Source organism: Poecilia reticulata, linkage group LG12, assembly GCF_000633615.1.
Source record: "Poecilia reticulata strain Guanapo linkage group LG12, Guppy_female_1.0+MT, whole genome shotgun sequence".
Taxonomy (NCBI): domain Eukaryota; kingdom Metazoa; phylum Chordata; class Actinopteri; order Cyprinodontiformes; family Poeciliidae; genus Poecilia; species Poecilia reticulata.
The window spans coordinates 10,477,262-10,488,710 of NC_024342.1; the positions used below are offsets into that span (position 1 = coordinate 10,477,262).

The 11,449-nt window shown below is 37.5% G+C and overlaps 1 protein-coding gene across 5 annotated transcripts in view; it reads left to right on the forward strand.

Annotated features, from left to right (window-relative positions):
• Positions 1-11,449, forward strand: part of syk (spleen tyrosine kinase) — a 74,621-nt gene that overhangs the window by 19,654 nt on the left and 43,518 nt on the right. For 2 of the 5 annotated variants that reach the window (XM_008423824.2, XM_017307952.1), the window contains exon 2: positions 11,114-11,237. The exons of 2 other annotated variants lie outside the window; for them this stretch is intronic. The gene's annotated coding sequence lies outside the window, so the exon portion shown is untranslated. Of the gene's footprint in view, positions 1-10,552; positions 11,018-11,113; positions 11,238-11,449 lie in introns of those variants that run through there. One more of the 5 variants, XM_008423825.2, reaches the window with a different exon arrangement.

Genomic DNA, 11,449 nt, shown 5'->3' on the forward strand with positions numbered 1-11,449 from the left:
AAGAAATAAACCTTACTAGAATCACTGCAGGGAGGCTAAAATAAGAAATAACTAGAGGGATAAAATAGAATTTAACTATAGTCATTAAAGAAGGCTTGAGATGGACTCAGACAAACAAGGACAAAACCTAAGGTAACTAAAGAATAAACCTAACTAGAAGCACTATAAAGGACTGAAAATAAGGAAAGCAATAATATAATTCTAATTACACTAAATACCTCTAATAATAATATCAAAAGGACCATGATGGGCTAAACTAAAGTGAATTAAAACATGAAGCTAAATAAATGAAAAGCAAAACAAACCCAAAAACCCAGTGTCCTGACAGTTTGCTTATTACATTTAATGTAACAAGCAGATGTCTGATTTTATAATTTACTTTAATCACATAAAATATTAAAAAATATCTTTCATTACGTGTATGTTTATTACCTGAAATATTTAAATATCAAATTTTGACTTAAAATGTGATTAATTACTTCACCTGTTTACATGCAACTTGAAGTGCTTGAATCAAATGTTTCATGAATGTTTAACCCTTGTATGTAGAAATGGGGTCCAACCAACCCCACACATGTAAAACTTGTATCATTTGCCATAGTCCTCTATGTTTGCTTCAGTTCTCTCACACACATGGGTTAATACACTAAATTATTAAATGAGAGAAAACAGCCACTTCCAATTGCACACATATTTCAACACAAATGGTTCCTGTTCCTCTTCAGAGTCTGCAGCCTTGCTGAGCTCCTCTCCTAGGGTTCCTTCCTCCTCAGCCTCTCCAACTTGCTCCTCTTCTGTGGCCTCCGCTACTGTGTTTTCATTATTTACCTCTTCTGGGGTTAATAATGAAAACAGTCTCAGTAACGTATTAATCCACCATGGTTTTGCTGTTTCACCTCTTTAATTGATGCCCATGTCGGTCCGACGTTGTGTCGTTTACCTTGCAGTGACCCATATTCATCGATGAACAAAGTCTGGATTGAGCTCATCCATTTCATACATCGGTTTACCTTGAAGAGGACATATCAGAACACACATCAGTATTAATACCGTACATTTGATAACACTAGAAAACTTACATAGTTTACTTCACAATAATGGAATAACCTCGATGTCCACTGACAAAACTCAGACTACGCTACATAAACAATACAAGCTCGATCTAAACAAGGTTGACCCACTGAAATTAACTCAACATAAACTGAACATGAGAACACCCGGACAAAATCACAGCAAAAAAATATGACACAACACCAACAAAGCAAATTTAGACAGAATGGAAATGTCTGGAGCAAACTTGTAGGTATCTGGGGATATTGGAGAATGTGATATCAGGACGTCTTAACCGCTGATACAAGGTCTTTTGTGTTCTTTTTGTTAGCTCCGATAGCTTTTCCTGCGTTGTTTCCAAGCAGGAAAATAGTGAAACGAAAGTCTGTTTTCCATCTTTTTACAGTTTCAGTCGTGTGATCGGACATTACATCCAATAACGCAGCAAGTTCGTACCATAGCTAAATTATTTTAAGTAACTTGGATCCCAAAAATCTGCAAGGATGTTGTTTTTGTCGGTTATGTTTATGGGTCCCAAAGATGGTGCTGATATCCCTGCGTCTACAGCAGTGACGTCACGTTCCAAAGCTCTATAGCAGTGGTTCTTAACCTTTTTTGAGGTACCGAACCCCCCAGTTGCATATGCGCATTCACCGAACCCTTCTTATCCCCCACCCCGACACACAAAATACTTTGCGGTATTCTGATTTAGTAATGTAATTATATTAGCTGTGTAACCACCCCCACACCACTAGAGGCAGTACCAACCCCGAAAAGATGCGACTAAGGAGCAGATTTAGACTATRGAATTTGGTAAAAACGGTGAGCTTTGCTGAAGTAATTAAAGACAAAAGCTCAAATCCATGCTGAGAGTGGAACTCTTCAATCAGTGCTCCTCCGCAGCTCTGATTGGCTAAGCAATGTAACGTGATCCTCTGCAGCAAGTGATGGCAAAGCGGGGCGTCATCACTTCCCATATCTGTGTCCTCTGTCATTTTTATCAGCAGTTAAAACTGTTTAATCTGCTGTTAACATGCCGTGACCTGATTTTTCCGAGTCGCCTTCAAACGTAACATGAGCTCTAAGTTGCTCGGGCAGGGTTTACACAGCAGCGACGGAGACCTGCTGCTCAGAAGCTGCTAGACTCATGGCAGTAAACCAGCATAACGCAAAGTTTTTCTCCCAACTAACTGACTGAGTTGAGTAAAGCTGTTTGGATGCAGGTGATGTTAGCTAAAAGATGACTAGCTAATATCAATACAGCACCTTAAGCTTGTTAACAAGTAGCCTGTAGGCTACTAATGTTGTTGTCTATGTTCAGCTATGTCGATCCATTTTGCCCACCAAAATAACTTGATGCTCCATCCTGTTAAACTCATCTGGAGCCCGGGCTGCCCCAGCATCTTGAACAGAGGAGCGGACGGACATCATGTCCTGGGGTTGTCTTTTATGCATTTCCCCCAGTTCCATTGATTCCACAGCTCCTGGACCGAGTTCAGGAGGAACAGCTGTCGGTAATCCTGGCACCCGAGCGCAAGAACGCGGTGTGGTTTCCTAGTCTTCAGCAGCTGGTGTCAGGCCAACCGTGGAAGCTGCTATGGAGCGAGGACGTGCTCTCCCAGGCCGGGGGAGCAATCAGGAGCTACCCAGGAATAGGCCAGCATCTCTGGGTCTGGCGGCTGAACGGGAGCACCTAGAGAGGCTCGGTCTCCCTCAGGGTGTAGTGCGCACCATTCAGGGGGCACCAGCCGCTTCTACCACAGCGTTATATGCTTCGAAGTGGTCAGCCTTTCAACGCTGGTGCGCGGGAGGGACCGTGGAGCCCATTTCATGTCCATTAGGCTGCGTGCTGTCATTTCTCCAGCAGCTGATAGACAGAAACTTAGCTTTCATCACCATTAAAACGTATACTGCAGCTATTTCCTCCTGCCATGAGGGTTTTGGTGACAGAACGGTCTTCAACCACCTGGTTTCTGAGAGATGTGCGCAGAAGCAGACAGGTGTCACGTCCACTTGCTCCTCCGTGGGATTTAACACTGGTCCTGCACGCGCTGGTTGAAGCTCCATTTGAGCCTTTAGCCCAGGCTCCTCTGAAGTTCCTGTCTTTAAAAACTGCTCTGCTGTTGGCCCTTACGTCTGCAAAGAGAGTGAGCAATTTTTTCTCTCTCTGTTGCTCCTTCTTGTCTCGGAATACGAGTCAACGGCAGCTCAGCTGTGCTGCGTCCCAACCCTGCTTCTACTCCTCAAAACATCACAAGCTCGTTCAGATCAAGGGAGATATCTTTGGAGGGTTCTTATCCCCCTCCTCAAATCTGAGACAGAAGTTGCTTCTCATCTTCTCTGTCCTCTCTTGTTATGTGGCGCGCACGTCTGCACTGCGACGCTCTCATCGTCTGTTCGTGCATTACAGAGATCACTCAGTGGGACGTCTTCTGTCTGCCCAGCGTCTTTCTCACTGGTTGTGTGAGGCCATCTCACAGGCTTACACTTCTTCTGGATTGGATCCTCCAGAGAATCTGAGAGCTCACTCCAAGAGAGGGACTTCATCCTCCACAGCTCTGCGTGGAGGAATGTCTGTGGAGGACATTTGCACAGCAGCGTCCTGGTCATCTCCATGCTCATCTATTCGATTTTACCTGTGTGATGTTTTCACGTTCTCTATGACCCATTCTGTCCTCAGAGTTCTGACAGAATAGTTATTTTTGTCACGTTTATTTACAAAGCATTTGAGAACATGGTTGTCCAATGTCCTGTATATTAAGTTACCTCTTCTGTTCATTGTTACACTTTTACAGTTCATAACGTTCGTTCTACCTGTTCACAGCAGCAGGTCTGTTTGTCTCAACATTTCTGACCAGAGTCTATTCTCCTCTGGTCTTCTGCTGTTTGGGAGGCCAGGAGTGCCTAATTACGCACTCTAGGCTGAGACTGCTTTTTGTTATATGAGAGCAGATGCTTCATGGTGGTGGTCTGGATGGACCCAGTGAGGCATAGACTACATCCTGCTTCGCCGTTAACCCACTAGAGATAACATTAAAGGGCGAAGCCTATACGAAATAGAACATTGGTTACGTATTGTAACCCCAGACTCTATGAGTATAGGCACAGCCCTTTAAGCTGTGGGCCTCACTGGTTCCTGAATAGCTGAAGAAAAAGGCTGTTAGGGAGCCGTTTGTCCGGTCTGACCGTTTATTTATATAAACCGAGGTGGGGCCCACCCAGTAGGTGGGCATGGACTAAGCTGTTTATCCCTCATGCTGCGCTGTGCGTGAGGGATAAACCCACTAGTGACAGCCTTAAAGGGCTGCACCTATGCTCATAGAATCTGGGGTTACAATACGTAACCAACGATTCTGGTTGTGATGGACTAAATGAACCCAGATATTTTATTTTGTCTTATAAAACATTTTCCTAGCCCAAACATAATGATAGATTCAGATTATGAACTTTATTCTTTTTTAAATACAAATGAAAAGGAAAATTCACATCACATGAAGCTAATATTATGTAGTTCTGGTGTTTTACACTGTTGGCGCAGAACGGCAGCTCAGAACTCTGACCAGCTTCTCTGCTTTTCTCATCGTTATTACTGTAAGTTCTTCAGAGAAACGAGCTGGTAGCAGCGCTGCTAAGTCACGGTCATTCCCTTACAAAACGTAATGATCGTGTTCCTGTCGTTCCCCGTGATTAATCTCAATTACAATCCTTTCCTTTCAGAGAGCTACTCAGTAGTAGCTCTCTGATAATAGATGGTGTGTCCATGAATAAGTTTGTGTCCATGAACAAGTTTAACTAAATATTGTGGCGGATACAATGTATATATTTCACACCCGAATGTATGCTTTTATTTTGAAGGGGAGAAGATGAGGTGAGAAGACACCAATGGTTCATTTCATTTTTGGTTTTGGTTGGAAGACATTGAAAATAAAACAAGGCTCAAATTACTTTTTCTGCTGACTTCCACAATATTTTGTTATAACCAAAAAGAGAGATGTAACTTATATCATGAATAGAAGTTCATGATATAACTTCTATACAGATATTCATGTAACTTCATGAATATCTGTATTCATTAATGAATAGCATTCATGAAGCGACTGGGGATATGGTAAGCCATTTTTAACATAAATCCAGTTTTGTCCCTGCCCCTGTGCAGAGGCCGCTACAGGGGCAGGTGCTCAACAACAAAAAAGGGCCCATCTAACCTCATTCTAGGACAGAATATTAACAGCCTCTCAGCTTTTAGAGTTTAATAAACAACGATAAATTAAAATTAAATAAAAATTGTGAGATATACAATCAAAGCTAACGAACATCTCCATATAGAGCATAACACTATGCAAATGTAAGATATTTTATTAGTAATTTCTTTCTGCAGGTCTATTTTGTTATAGGAAAGTTTTGCAATATTCAAACCCGCAATTTAACAAGATATGTAAATCAGAGCTGGACCACCAGACATATTTTGTCTTTACAGAATTACACTATTAAAAATATAAACAAGGGCACAATGCAACCTTTCAGTGACTGTAATCTATAAAAAGAGCTGCCTGTTTGCTACACTTGCAGTGGAGATGAAGACGGTCCATTCAGGAGAGCAGAGCTGCACCAAACTTTAATGTGGAAATGCAGAAAAACGAAAAAACAAAAACAAAAGCAAATATTGAATTGTTAAATGCATGCCACCATGAGGAAGGCATACTGAGTTTTGCTTAAAAAAAACTTTATAAAAAATTTAAATCACACATTTTTGACTCATGAAGTTAACTTTCTTTTTTACAAAACAAACTTATTTGCGCTTGTCAGAAATCTTTTCTTGCTATTCTAAGTTTTTGTTTGTGACTCAAAGTTTTGCTTGTGATTCTCACATGATATCGTGGGCAGGACCTAAAATCACAACAAAAGATTTCTGATGTGTGCAAATAAATGTTTATGTTTGGTAAAATTTGTTATTTAATTAAAAAAAGTATTTTAAACAAAACTTTTTTAAAGGAATCATTACAATTCCAAAAGTTTTGATTACAATTTTATTTTACTTAACTGAGGTTAGTTTTTTTTTTCATTGAGTAATTGGGAAACAAATTTAACTTCATACTCTGAGAACCAGACCCTAAATGGTACTTAAAGTCTGGATTGAGTCTTTTTCCCCTTTATTAATGACACACATTTATTACATACATTATATCTATCATGGTAATTCAGGGTGAGTTATTTTTCATTCTAAATGAATGTCCTTGTTGGACTTTTATTTAAGTGTTATTCTCCTTCAAGATRCATTTACCTAATGCTAGAATAAATGAAATGTACATTATGTAGCAGAGAAAATTAGAAGATCGGACATATATCCATTATGGAGATGATCAGCTTTGGACGGGCGATGTGCCCTTATTGCATAATGAACACTAAAGAATGACTGATATCATCAACAATACAGGGAAGAAGCTTTTTAGTTATCCAGCTTTGCTAGCAAAGTCGTTAGCTAGCAGCTAGCTAATAGCACAACAACAACAGCCTAATGTCTGTATGATAAAATACTGAATCGATGGATAAGAACAGTTTTTCCTCACCTGGCTGTCTCCTCCCCTCAGTAGTTCTTCAGAGAAAGGCAGACGCAGAGGCCTGTCAGTGTCTGTTGTATTTCATTACCTCTCTGCTTAAACCGCAACTCCGAGCTGAAGCAGAAACGATACTTCAATGTTTTCCATCATCTGACAAGCAGCAAGTCTACTCCACTCTCCCCTCTGCACGTGCCTGGTCTGACTATCCGTAATTACATTTTAGATATCTAAACATGCATTTTGGCTATCCGGAATGATAATTTAGGATATCTGCATTTACATTCTGACTAGTAAGAATAATAATTCAGGATGTCTTCAATTACATTTTGACGAGTCAAAATTCCTTTCAAGATATCTCAAATTACATCACTGGATCCGTCATTTGACAGGACACATCCGTAATTACAATGTAAGATATCTTTAACTTAATTACAACTAGTCAAAATTACAATTTTAGATATCTGAATTAAGAATTGTGTGGAAGCCCCTTTGTGCTGTCCAAACAGTTGCCTGCAGAATTTTATGTTTCCTGCACAAAATTGTCTCTAAATGCCACAGTGTAGAAAGAGCTCGACAATGTTGGATATTTGGAGAACGCAAAACTTCATGAACTTTAAAGCTGCTTCAGAAATCTGCAAAGAATTTCCTGTTAATTCATTTCCGACAAACCGAATGCACTGATAAACAGCTTTGAAAAACTAAAATCGCTATTGTCAAACCATTTTCAACATGAAAGTGGCACATTTTCAAGCATCTTGTTTTGTTTTTTCTATTTGTCATTGTTTTATTAAACTTTCAAATTGTTATGTATGTCAGGGACGTTTTGACTATACAGAAAGCATATTCAAAATATCAGTAAAGTCATTCTGACTTGTCAGAATGTTTAAGATATCTTAAATGGAAAAGCTGAGTAATTCATGATATCTCAAATTCATTTAGAGACAGCTTAAAAGAAATTTTGACGAGTCAAAATTACAAATTCAAGATATCGTTAATTTAGTTTTGTCTAGTCATTTAAAATATCTATAGTTTAGTTTTCATTAGTCAAAACTACATATCTCCTATCCAAAAATACATTTAAGATATCTTGAATTATGGAGTCAGAGATATCTTTAATTAGAATTGTGACTAGTCAAAACTAAAATTGAGATATCTTGAATTTACTTTATGACTATAGTCATAATTTAATTGTAGATATCTGAAATGTGTATTTCAGATAGTCAGTAATTCATTGTAGATATCTTGAACTGAAGTCTCCGTACGACTAAATGGTAAATCTGACGTCATTTTGACTAGTCAGAATGTAATTAGAGATAGCTTAAATCACTTAAACGTGTAGTCATAAAACCATTTGAGATATCTGGAATGTAAGGGCGGTAAAACCGAATTTATGCTAAAATGGCTTGCCATACTCAATCAACATGGTGCTGACCTGCTACTGACAACATTAAGCTAACCTTACAATTTGGGCTAATTTTGTTTACACACCAATTGTAGCACACTGAATGGAGTAACTCCATGTAAGAGAGCACAATGATAACTTACATGCTTTGGACTACATTTTAGTTCACTTTAGCATTGCTGCTAATTTTCAGCATCAGAAACGCTGGTTTCCAGCCAAGAGGCACACGTTAGTTTGCCCATTTCAAATTTCTTCAGGAATTTTGTAGTTTAAGGCTTGCGATACTTACATTACACAGCATAACTTCATTTATTTTTATATGTTGCAATAATATATATATATATATATATATATTTTTAGGATATTGGTTTATATGTGATAGTAGGGATTGGCCAGCAAGGTATCCCATGATGCATTGTGCCACCAGCAACAGCAATTAAACATTTTTATTCGTCACAAAAATTAGTTTTAAGATGGTGAAAGTAAAAACATAGACTCCAAAGCTTCATTTATGCCAGGGGTGCCCAAAGTTGGTCCTCGAGGGCCGGCATCCTGCATGTTTTAGTTCTCTCCCTGGTTTAACGCACCTGGATCAAGTAATGGCTCGCTAGAGGCCTAAGAGGAACATTGACAAGCTGAAAAGGTTGTTACTACCACCAGGGAGAGACCTAAAATGTGCAATCAGTTCATCAAGGAAGAGGTTACTTTCAGCTAATTGAACCAAGTATTGACTAGATTTTAGCATTTACATTTTAATATATTAAAATGCATCATGAGGGAGTTGCATGCAAATGACTGTTTTACAAAAAAACAGTGAACAAACTATCACTGCTTGCCATATTTTCTGTTGAAGTTTGAGCAGAGAAACAAATAACAAGCAGGAGCCTGGAACTGTTTCAAACAAGTATTTTCTTTTTTATTTAAGTAGTTTCTAGTTTTAAAAAAATACTTCTTTTTTTTACATGCAATTGCTAAATTAAAATACAGTAATCAGCAAGAAATCAGGATATTGGTATTGACCAGTAAAAGTCTGATCAGCGAAACGAATAAAGGAAATTATAAAGTTGATACAAAATGGCATGATTTTAACACACCAACTGATATTCTACTTTTATGAGTTTCTTGCAGGATCTACACTCTTCTAGTCACAAAGAATAGAATCAGGACATTGTTGTAAAACGCTAAAGCAGTGCAAGTATCTTATTTTTTGAAAGCTTAGTGTATACTCCTTGACAGAAAGTAGTCTTCTTTTAACTCCTTGAATTCCGTAAAATGTTTGGAACTACCTGTAGTTGTTTCTCCATGTTGAACATACTGCTTTCGTCCACAAGGTGGAGCTAAATTAAATTAAATTGTCTGAGTAAATGTAATTTGTCTTCAGAATTTAAAGTATGTAGCTTTTTAAAATGGTAGTTTTAGAATTGTATTAATATGTGACAAGAAAAATAACATTACTACCTTTTCAGCCTTATAAAACTGATCAGGACTTATTTAGCAGGATGATCATTCATTTAATTACCCATTTCTGTTATTAGCTGTACAGCTGGAGATTTCACACAGGCAAATATGATAGTGCACATACCAGTGTTGTTTATAATCTGGACATATTTAGACTTACTTTGAACCACTGAGGAAGTGAAATGTGTTCACTTCCCCCATGGGGAAGACAAGACAGCAACTTAGACAAAGTTGCTCTAAGGCGACACGACAAAGACCACAACGTGAAAGCTTCACTTCACATAAGCACAAATTTTCCATTTGTCAGTTCACTGACTCCAACTGAACCTGAACTACTCCCTCCTGAAGAGGAACATGAAGTTTATCTAATCTCTTTAGCTTGAAATGTCACACCATTGCACAATCTCTCTCATGGTGTGTTGAGTATAGCTCTGTTCCTCACTTTACACCTTCAAACAGATACATTACAACTTTCCATCAGTTCTTCAATTTGCAAGTTTTAAGTGCATTAACTAGACTAAACATGTTCTTGTTGCTAAATTAGTTTCTAAACAAACAAACAAACAAACAAAACAAAAACATGGTCCCTGATTGCTTTCTGGAGTGAAAATCTTTAATTCCAAATTAATGAAAAGCTTTTATTGTGCTTAACACAAACGTCGTAAAAAAAAACTTCAAAGAAAAAAAAAAGCTTTTAAAAATAAATAGCATTTAGTTGAATCTCCTAGTTCATTCATATCTAGAGATTTTAGAGTGTACCTTGTCTTTCATTTTAGTTTTGCATTGACCTTTGTTTTGTAAATAATGACAGATTGTAGTTGGTGGTATGTATTTTTGTACTAATGAATTAAAAACATTTTTAGAATCTGGCATAGTCTAATTCATTTATATTTTAAAACTCTTGGATAGAATATGACTATATCTAGAATAGAATAGAATACAACAGAATATAATTTAACAGAATATACATACTCAGCAGTGGACGTAAAATTATATTTATATATATACATAATACAGTATATTGGAAAAGCTTTAAGCAGTTTCAAGTAAAATATAGACAATAAGTACTAATACTCATTTTGTATTTGTGCTGTCTTCTAGAATGTCACATATTTTATTTCCATTTTGAAACTTTGGTTTTTTAATAATTTTATTGTTTCTGTTTTGTTTCTGCATCTTGTTCTTGCATGTCACATGTGACAAGATTAGGACAGCTTACTGCAACCACAATCATCTTAGTCTACTGCAACAAAAAATAAATGAATTCACATTATTAAGAATTATATTTGTAATTATGTATTTTGACTACCAATCCAACAATGTCTGTATTTTAGTTGTTATTGTATTTTCTGGAACTGAGACAGCAAAGCATGTTTTCTTGTTTTTTTAAAGTTAGCTATGTGAGAGAGATGTTCTTTATTTCCTGTTGTATCGCTGACATGTTGGTCAGTGGGCAGATTTTAAAAAAAGGAAGTAGAAAAATAAAGTTGCTAAGGAAGTTGTTGAAATGAGGAAGCCTAAGAACTTATACGTAGCACTTAGACATAAGGTAGTTTACTCCTGTTGGACCACACTGCACTGCCAGGATCACCTTTAACTTGCTCACATTTTTGGAGGGTTTATTTTGATATTCTTTATGTTTTAGGACCTGGCTGAACTTTGTACTTGGATGACCTGTTCATATGATTAACATTTCTCTGTAAGCCACTGAAGGATCGATAGAACTGAACTGGGGAAGGACCCGTCTCTGGAACACGTTCTTGTTTTCAGTAAGTGCATTGAAGCAATTTTCTTTGCCAAAAATGTGAATGACTTTACTGATACCGATTCAAAATGTTCTCAAAAATAATTTCTTTATGAAGCAAGGAAAAACAGCACCAGAACCAACCTATTTGCTCTAAGTGTTGTTTTTGTTATCTTAATAAAGGATACTGTTGACAAAATGTCTGAAGACACGGTAAGATTTCTAACAAGTATATAT